The sequence below is a fragment of the Peromyscus californicus genome, unplaced genomic scaffold (assembly GCF_007827085.1).
Source record: "Peromyscus californicus insignis strain IS unplaced genomic scaffold, ASM782708v3 Scaffold_2__1_contigs__length_46816999, whole genome shotgun sequence".
NCBI classification, from domain to species: domain Eukaryota; kingdom Metazoa; phylum Chordata; class Mammalia; order Rodentia; family Cricetidae; genus Peromyscus; species Peromyscus californicus.
Window position 1 is genome coordinate 44,427,522 of NW_026294540.1, and position 9,459 is coordinate 44,436,980.

Here is a 9,459-nt window from a genome sequence, read left to right on the forward strand (position 1 = left end):
ATCATTAGATATCATTACTGTCCTACCATGATGGTCTTGGGAAGGTTCCACACCATCAGTAATAGCATCCCATGGCCAGAATGGAGCAGAGTCATCTCACCTCCCTCTTGTTTTGAATTTGAACTATGGGACAATGCTTTCAGTGGGGGCAGTCTGGTGAATTAACATGAAGCCAAGGCAGGAGGAAAAACTGGTGTACAAACCCCCACCCCAATCTTAACCCCAAGTTCTCGTCTGTTTAGATGAAACAGAAACAGATATTCAAGCAGGACAGGAAGTCAGAAAAGGCTTGATTCAGGCTGAGTAAAGTCAAGAGAGCAGATGACAGCCCCTTGAGAAGATTGGCGAGGAAGTAAGCAAGCAAACATGTGGCAAAGATGGCTGTAGATACCAAATGCTCTCTGTCCCACACAGCCATACATCCCACAACAGCCACAGCGGTACTGTTAAATATAAAAGGGTCAGTGTGCCTCTGTGAGACACAACCTTAAATACCAAGCATGCACATTTGTGGAGGTTTGTGTTAGCTCTATTAGTTAGTCTTCATGTAGCTATTGCTATTTACGTTATCAATTTTAATAGCCTAATTCATCTAATCACTTACATTTTATATTCCTGTTACTGCCTGGAATCTTAAACCTCATTTGTGGGCAATTAAAATGCACTTTTACATTTCTAAATTACATACTCTATAAAAACACTTTCAGTGTAGTGATAGGCCATAGACATTCTATTTGTACTCCAGATTCATAGCTACCAAAGTTCGCAATGGTGTATACATTGAGCTATGCTTGATGTTAGTATGCGCCAACTCACAGTTTATTCTTCGGAGACATCCAGAAATGTTGAAGAGTTTCTGTCAAAATGTCACTGAGGGTCTTCCTTAAGGTGGTTTCAGCGCTGAGCTTGTGGGCGAGCAGGGCTGGGTGGAGATGTCACACTTTTGGCTGCCAGCTGAGTAAAATGTAACCACAGCAGGACAACAATAAACACAGGTTCAAGAAGGGTGACTGTGGCCGAGCACGGGAGATGACATGTGAACATTAGTTCAAATTGTCCCCATGAGATCCAGGTGCCCCAGGAAGCAGTGGGTGCTCTGTGAAAGGAAGGTACCATGGGTGAGTTCGAGGGTCAAATCCAATCCAACCTGTCTCCTAAGATGATGAGACCTTGAGGGAAACCTCCATAACCTTCTCTCTGTTCTGCTGGAAGTGACTGTCACGTGGTTTACCCTCTCACAGATTACATATTTAAAAACTGGAACCAAGGGATGTAACATTATCTTGGCATTTGCCTGAAGTCACAAGGAGATGACTTTTCAGGAAATGTTAAAAGATGAATGAAACAGTCAGTTAAAGAGGGGGAAAAAACTAATGTTGCTTTAATGGGTAAAGAGAAGGATGAGAGGTGATCTCATCATAATTAATATAATAACTCGGTATACTATGCCAATAGTTAATGGCACACGTATCTACTTGCTGAATAGACTAAACTTAAGGGGGTGTAAGGCAGTTTTACTGTTTATCGTTGTTATGTGTCGATCTTCCTGTGTTGGATGGCTCTTCCACTCACCCCCCCCCCATGAAATCTGGGATAGCTAGGGCACTTTTTCCAGTTTGGGACAGTCTAGTACAATACCAGATGATAAACATGCCTCCAAAGCAAATTACTCCCCTTCTCCACATTATGGAGGCCTCTGCCATCTGCTGCTTTTGTTCTTTTACCATCTCTCAGGACCAGCAGAGGTGGGCAGAGGTGGTTGGTGCATAGGATGGCCTAGCCTGGCTGTGACGGGATGAGAATATATGACCTCACATATGGCCCCTTTTGTGCTATTCTGACTTTGTGCTATTCCTTGAAGGAGATCATGAAAACTAGGAAAGTTTCTGACCTTCTTCTGAAACAGATTCCAGGTGCTTCCTGAGAGAAATGCTATCCCTGTGTCCTGAGTGAGGAACCCAAACACGGGGATGCCAGGAAGGATTGTAAGCGGGAGGCCAGAGGAAGCCTGCCTCATCACTCTGCTGTATTAGATCTACAGTTAAGTTCAGAATGATTACCACCTTGGAAATAATCCTCAGCACTAAAAACTTATCACTGAACAGAAATGGGGTGTGTATGTGTATGGCATAATACTGCCTAAACCCATTTTACTCTTGTTGAGCTTGGATCTAGCAAGACATTATGGTATGTGGTATTGGACATTGATTATTTCTTCTCTATCTTTGGGGCCTCTGCTGATATTTTAAGACAGCAAAGTCTGTTCAACTTCCTATTGTGTGTAGTTGACTAGAAGCCATACACAATCATGGTAGCAGAATTCTCAGAGTGTCCCTGTAAGATCCTGGTTATCCAAATATCAATCACAGCATTGCCCAAAAAGCACAGTGATGACATCATTGAGATTATTAATGGGCTGGTCTTAAAAGAGGAGATTATCGTGGATTATCTAGGTAGAGCCCAGATTCTTAAATTGGAAATGGAAGATGGGGCGTCACTCAAGGAGAGGTAGTAGCCAAAGAAAAGCAGAATTGTTGTTGAACGGGAAGGAGAGCTCTTGAGCGTCAATGTGTCACCTTGCCAGTGTGGGATCTGGAACCACAGTCCTGTTGTCGCATGGAGCTGAAATTTGTCAATATTTCAAGCAAGCAGATACTCCCTCAGCATGTTCTAATAGAAGCCTAATTTGCCGATGCTGCTGTGGCTTTTTGAGACTCCAAGCAGAGAAATGAGTCAAGGCAGCCTGGACGTCTTAGAGAACTGGAAGGTAACACACGCGTGCTTTTGATGCCTCTAACTTCAAGAAGTCGATGTGTAGTTTCTCCAAAGTCATTGACCACATGCCCCTAGCATCTCTACCTCACTCTATCCTGTAGCTGATGAAAGTCAGGAAACAAGCGATGAACAACTTCTAAAAAGATTTTAAAAATGTATTTATTTTTATTTACGTTTATGTGAGAGGGAGGTGGGGACACGTGAGTATAGGTGCCATAGTGGGCCAGAGTGTATCCATCAGATCTCCTGGAGCTGGAATTACATTCAACATAGGTGCTAGGATCTGAATCTGAGTCCTCTACAAGAGCAGAAGGTATTTTCAACCAATGAGCCAGCTCTCCAGCCCAACATGTGAGTGAAGACTTTTATCAGAAGTTTTTGAAGGGACTAAAAGAGGGGGTGAAGGTTTGACATGCACCTTGAAATCTGTGACCCTGGTAGCAATGGTAGTATCTTACCTATAGTTACATCTACCCATGCATCTCTCTCTCTCTCTCTCTCTCTCTCTCTCTCTCTCTCTCTCTCTCTCTCTCTCTCTTTCCCTATCATCTATTTCTCTATCTCTATTTATATCTATCTATCTATCTATCTATCTATCTATCTATCTATCTATCTATCTATCTTCTATCATCTATCTATCATCTATCTATCTATCTGTCTATCTATCTATCTATCTATCTATCTGTTCACATATCATCTATTACTTCTTAAAACATCTATCACCTCTTTTATTAATAACATATATACCATATATATATATATATATAATCTCTTTATCTACCTATGTATTTATTTGTTGTGCTGAAGATCAAACCTGGGGCTTTTCATATGCTGAGAAACTGTTGCACTACTGAGCTGAACCTCAGTTTATGTTTCCTATTTAAAAATGACATCGAGCTGGGTGGTGGTGGCACACGCCTTTAATCCCAGCACTCGGGAGGCAGAGGCAGGCAGATCTCTGTGAGTTTGAGGCCAGCCTGGGCTACAGAGTGAGTTCCAGGAAAGGCGCAAAGCTACACAGAGAAACCCTGTCTCGAAAAAAAAAAATGACTTCTGCACCCTCTTTGGTCCTTAAGACAAAACAGAACAGTACCCACACAAAGCAGAACATTCTTGTATGGTCACAACTCCCTTTTTCCTTTTGGTCAGAGTCTCTGCTGCCTGTGGATTCTCTTGGGCCTTTGTCTGAAAAACCTGTGCTCACAGTGAGCTTAAGGAGGCAAAGGGCTTGACATTTTAAAGAAGAGCTTGGGATTTCCAATCCTATCTAAAATGTGCCAGAAAGATTAGAGAATTGTAGATAGACTTACCAGAAAAAATAAAAGATTTGAGAAACAAGACCCATAGCAAGCCCTGGATGAATGATAAGGCAGAGATTATGTATTATCAACTTGATTGAGAAATGCACCCCTGAGGTGCTCTAAGACAGTTAAGTCAGGCGGGCTCTGACCTAATCAATGACTTAATCCCTTGATGGATTAATAATCCAATAGCATTATCAGGAGAGGGGTAAAAGGAAGAAGGTGAGAAGTAGCTATTTGGAGTATGCCTTCGGGGGCTGTAGTTTACCAGTCTCTCCCCCAGTAAGACTGCTCTCTCTGCTCCCTTTCTGCCTTGATGTGAGTCAGTCCCTTTCTCTCTGCTTCCTGCCTGCCCTAGCTGGCCTCCCTCCGAGAGTCTCTGCTGCCAGGGTGTTCTGTGTAAGCACACGTGTGACACACAGCTGGCCTCTCCCCACGAGTCCCTGCTGCCACGGTGTTCTGTGTAAGCACATGTTACTGAACAAACATGAACTACACCTCTGAAACCTGAGCCCAGATCAGTCCTACCTACCACCTTTAAGTTATTTCTCAGTCATATGGTCACGGAGATGAAAAGGAGCTAATACAATAGCCATGTGGCCAGAGAACCCTAGAGTGTGACTGGAAAAATCACAGAAGTCCTACATGTTTTAGGAGGCTGTGCTCTGTTATGGGAGGAGGAAAGACAGAGACAGGTCTCATTTGAAATCGTGTGCATTGTAGCCCTCTGGCTCCCTTTGATAGAGACAAGTGTCCACCCTTCCTAAGGATCTTGATTTGGTTTGTTAGGGAATTAATGAACATTGCTGATAAACCAATTTGACTGGCAGGCAACCACCTTCTCAAAGCTTTCTCATGTGTTTAATTAAATCAGTAGCCCTGACACCATCCCCCACTAACCATCCATGCAGCGTGACCCTTCACATTGCAGAAATAGTCTTAGGAGAACATTTAAAGTCGTCAGGAAGCTGAACTCAGTAATTAAACACAAAACATAGACATTTCAAAAAAAGTGTGAGAATTATCTCATTGTTAGTTTTCTGTTAGTGGTGTGAAGTGGCCCTTACCAGGTCATCATCAAACAGACGTGGGCTGTGGGCAGATTCTGTTGGCAGCTTGTGTGCACCCAAAGACAGCTTTCTACAGCTCGATGAAGATGTGTGAGTCTGGCTAGCTATCACTTCCAGTTTTTCATTAACACTTCTTGCAATTGAAGCAAAAACACAATAACAGGAAATTCTGAAAAATGGAAGACATTAATTGAAAATGCTAAGAAGTACAGAGGATAGAGCTTGGGAGGAGGAGCTAGAAAAAAAAAGCCATGACATTTTGATTCATTTTTCAGTGGCTATAATTTGACCACCCAGATGGTGAAGTATCCACAAGAGGTTGTTACAGAAGATGGTGGTGGAAACAGTGATGTCATCTGCCCACCCGCCTTTATAATTTAAGATTGTTCCCAAAAGTGTGTTATCCAAAGTCCAGTCCAGCAAAATTTCCTCTGACTCAGTCTAAGGAATTATGACATTCCCTGGGAAGCTCTTTGAACAATAATAGTCTTTGCTACCAAGAATGCTGTTTTGAAGGTCAGCCAGATTTTCTCGTTGTTCATTCTGAGTACAAGAGTTTGGCTCTGCTTCTCCTGACCACCACCGAACAAGTGCTGCCATTCAACGAATGTGGAAAACACTTTGAGTTTAGCTAGAGCCTGAAGTCCAAGTCCTGAGGAACTATTGGTGGAAAAAAAATTTACATGAGTGGATAGGTGAATAGATGATGTTTGCCCTTGACTCTGTCTTTGATCTCTCAATTTGCTTGATGAAGATCTGTGATAGAGACTGGGGTTTAAGAGTATAGGACATAAGAAAGGACACCTCCGTGTTGGCTTACCATTCTTCAGCATTGGCAAGCCCCCAAGATGTTATGGTGTGCTTCAAGAGAAGAGAAATGTGGGGAAATTTCAGAGTCAATGGTCCACAGATGGAGAAATGTGGGGAAATTTCAGAGTCAGTGGTCCACAGATGGACAAAAGATGGGAAGGAAGAACAGAGAGGTCTGCTTGATTCTGAGGTTCAAAAACTCGGTGTGACCTGGAGAGATGGATCAATGTTTAAGAGCATTGGCTGCTAATCCACCTAGGTGTGGCCTGAAGAGATGGGTCAATGTTTAGAGCATTGGCTGCTCTTCCAGAGGATCTGAGTTCAGTTCTCAACCCCTGTATGGCAACCCACAGCCATCTGTAACTTCAGTTCCAGAGATCTGATGCCCTCTACTGGCCCCTGTAGACACTGCACACATATGCACACACATATAAGGGGCCAACACTCATACACATCAAACAAAATCTTCAATTATTCACCGTTTTAAAGTGCTACATTTGGGGGGCAGCACTTCCTGACCCCCATCCTCTCTTAAGAGGGGTCTTTCTCATCTCATCTGCTTCCCAATGTGACTGGGTTTAGTCTGCAGAGACAATGTGAGCTGCAGTTACAGAGTTGCTTGGCAACAGGAAGTGACCTAGAAGCTGGAAGCACCCTCAGGAGACTTGAAGGGAGCAGGAAGTAGGTGCAGCCCAGCGGCTGGGCGAACAGGGAAGCCCCCTTCTGTGTGAGGTGAAACTATAAATTCCAATTAAATAGTCACACCACAAAACGGATTCATATGGGGTGTGTCTGGGAGGAGTTAGGGGGAGTGTTGATGGGCGGATATTATTAAAAATATATGTTTAGCTTTTGTCAACTTGACACAAGCTTGAGGTCATCTGGAAAGGACCATCAACTGAAGAACTGCCTCCATCAGACTGGCCTGTGAGCAAGTCTGTGGGGACATTCTCTTGATTGATGATGGATGTGGGAGGACCAGTCCTGTGTGGTGGTGCCATGCCTGGGCGGGTGTCCTGGGTGCTATAAGAAAGCAGAGTGAGCAAGTCATGGGAACACACAGTGTCCTTCATGGCCTCTGCTTCCGTTCCTGCCTCCAGGTTCCTGCTTGTGTCCCTGTCCTGACTTCCCATGATGATGAACTGTGATGTGGAATTGTAAGCCAGATAAACCCTTTCTTCCCCAAGTTGGCCAGAGTTTATCACAGCAATGCTGTGGGATGTTCTGCATGTTAAATGTGTTGCTCTGATTGGTTAATAAATAAAACACTGATTGTAGCCAGGCAGGAAGTATAGGAGAATTCTGGGAAGTGGAAGGCTGAGGCAGGGAGACACTGCCAGCCGCTGCCATGACAAGCGAGATGTAAGGTACCGGTAAGCCACGAGCCACGTGGCAACTTATAGACTAATAGAAATGGGTTAATTTAAGATATAAGGACTAGATAACAAGAAGCCTGCCACGGCCATACAGTTTGTAAGCAATGTAAGTCTCTGTGTGTTTACTTGGTTGGGTCTGAGCAGCTGTGGGACTGGCGGGCGAGAGAGATTTGTCCTGACTGTGGGCCAGGCAGGAAAACTCTAGCTACACAGCAATAGAAAGAAAGCTAGAACAGTATGTTGGCATGACATCCTCAAAGGGAGAATTAACAAAAAACACTATATGAAAAAGGAAAATGGATTCTTTTGTATTTTGATACTCATAAATGAAACAGATGAACAAACAAACAAACAAATAAATAAATGAGTACTAAATGTTGTATTCCTACAAAACTCCAGAACAAATCCCCGGAATATTCCACATAGTCATAGTGAGTCTAGCTTCCAAGTCATTGTCATGTTGTGACATGTTAGCAAGACTGCCGGCTAAAAACCCACAATTGCTTTTTGTAATCCAGATTCTCTATATTTTGTGATTTACATAAAAGGTACATTGGGAACTTTCGTGCCCCTTCCAAGTGGGTGTCTCGGGACTCCGCAGCTGCATAAACACCACAGTCCAATGTACTGACATCAGGGATTAATGGCATGTACTGCACATCATATACATTTTTAATCTCGTGAAAATCACGTGAGCACACCGAAAGGCTGAGGGGGACCACACACCTGCCGGCAACACTGTGACTCTACTTGACAGAAATGAGGAGTGTCAGCTCCAACACGTAATCACAGGTCTGCAGCTCAGCGTGTGGACTGGAGAGAGCCCACAGTTGCCGGTTCACATGAATGAAAGATTATGGCTCCCTGGTTGCTGTACGCAGAAATGAACAATTCATAACTCCTTAGCCAGCCCCACTGCCAGATGTCTCTAAGTATCACCAAATAATAGTGAAGGGCTGCAGCAGCCAAGGGCACTCAAATACGTTCAATCTGCTTCCCCGGGCAAACTCTCTCACTTTATTCTCTTTAAAACGACTTTGCTTAACCCCCCACCTCACCCTTCGCAAGCTTTTGCTTGTTTTTAGCTGTTACCTCTGGGTGTAAGCATCTTGAAGGCAGGGCTGTAGTAGCCACTTTTCCTTTCCAGTCTGTAGCATGACCTTGTGACAGTCCTATTGAACCATGGGTGCTTGTCCTGAAAAACGACCACCCTCCACCTGTCCATCTAACAAGAGGACCTGTCATATAATAGTGCTCTCTGCTGGGCACCTGTCAGCAAATTACCAAGAACTGAACAAAATCAAAATAAGCCAGATTGGCACCATGGAAAGACATGATAAACCTATTTTGGAAGGCAGTCATATAGAAAATTCAGGGATTCATTGTAAACTGGAAGGTCATTGTAGAGTGACTAATTATGTAGACCACAGTACTGCTGGGATTGTACTTAATACTGTCTTCTATAAGACAGGCAGAAATGATCCTCAGTTGGGCTGGGAAAATGGTTCAGTGGTTACGAGCCCTTGCTGTTCTGTAGAGAATCCAGGTTTGGTTCCTAGCACCCACTTGGCCTCTGGAAGAACAGCTAATGCTCTTCACTGTTCAATCATATCTCTAGTGCCCCCCCCACCCCTGATTTTTGGTGTTATGGGATGTGCCAACACCCAAATTCTCTCTGATCATAACCATGGCAGCAATCTCAGTGCTAGTGACCCTGAGGTGGAAAAATTCCAACTAGGGCATAGGTAGAGCAAGCCACCAAGTTTATGTCAGCAAGGGAGGAGATGAAGCAGAAAGTACACCCTCCGGAGTGGAGAGAGGACCCACATGCCCACCTCTACCACCTGGATGTACAAGTCTTGGTCAATCAATTTTCATTGCCTTTCCAACCCCGGGAGGCTCTTTTCCTGAAGCAGGCGGAGGCTCTCTTAGAAGCCATCCTTACCCACAATTCAGTTTGTTTAAATTTCTTGCATTAGATGCAGGGATATGAATCAAAGTGTAATGCCTGTGCCTTGAGTATGTTCTTAGGAGGGGTCCAGGATCAGGTCAGAACCTGCCAAAACTGGCATTATTGGTTTTCCCAGAGTTCTGTCTTTCCTCTTTTCTGCTCAGCTTGTTTTGTTT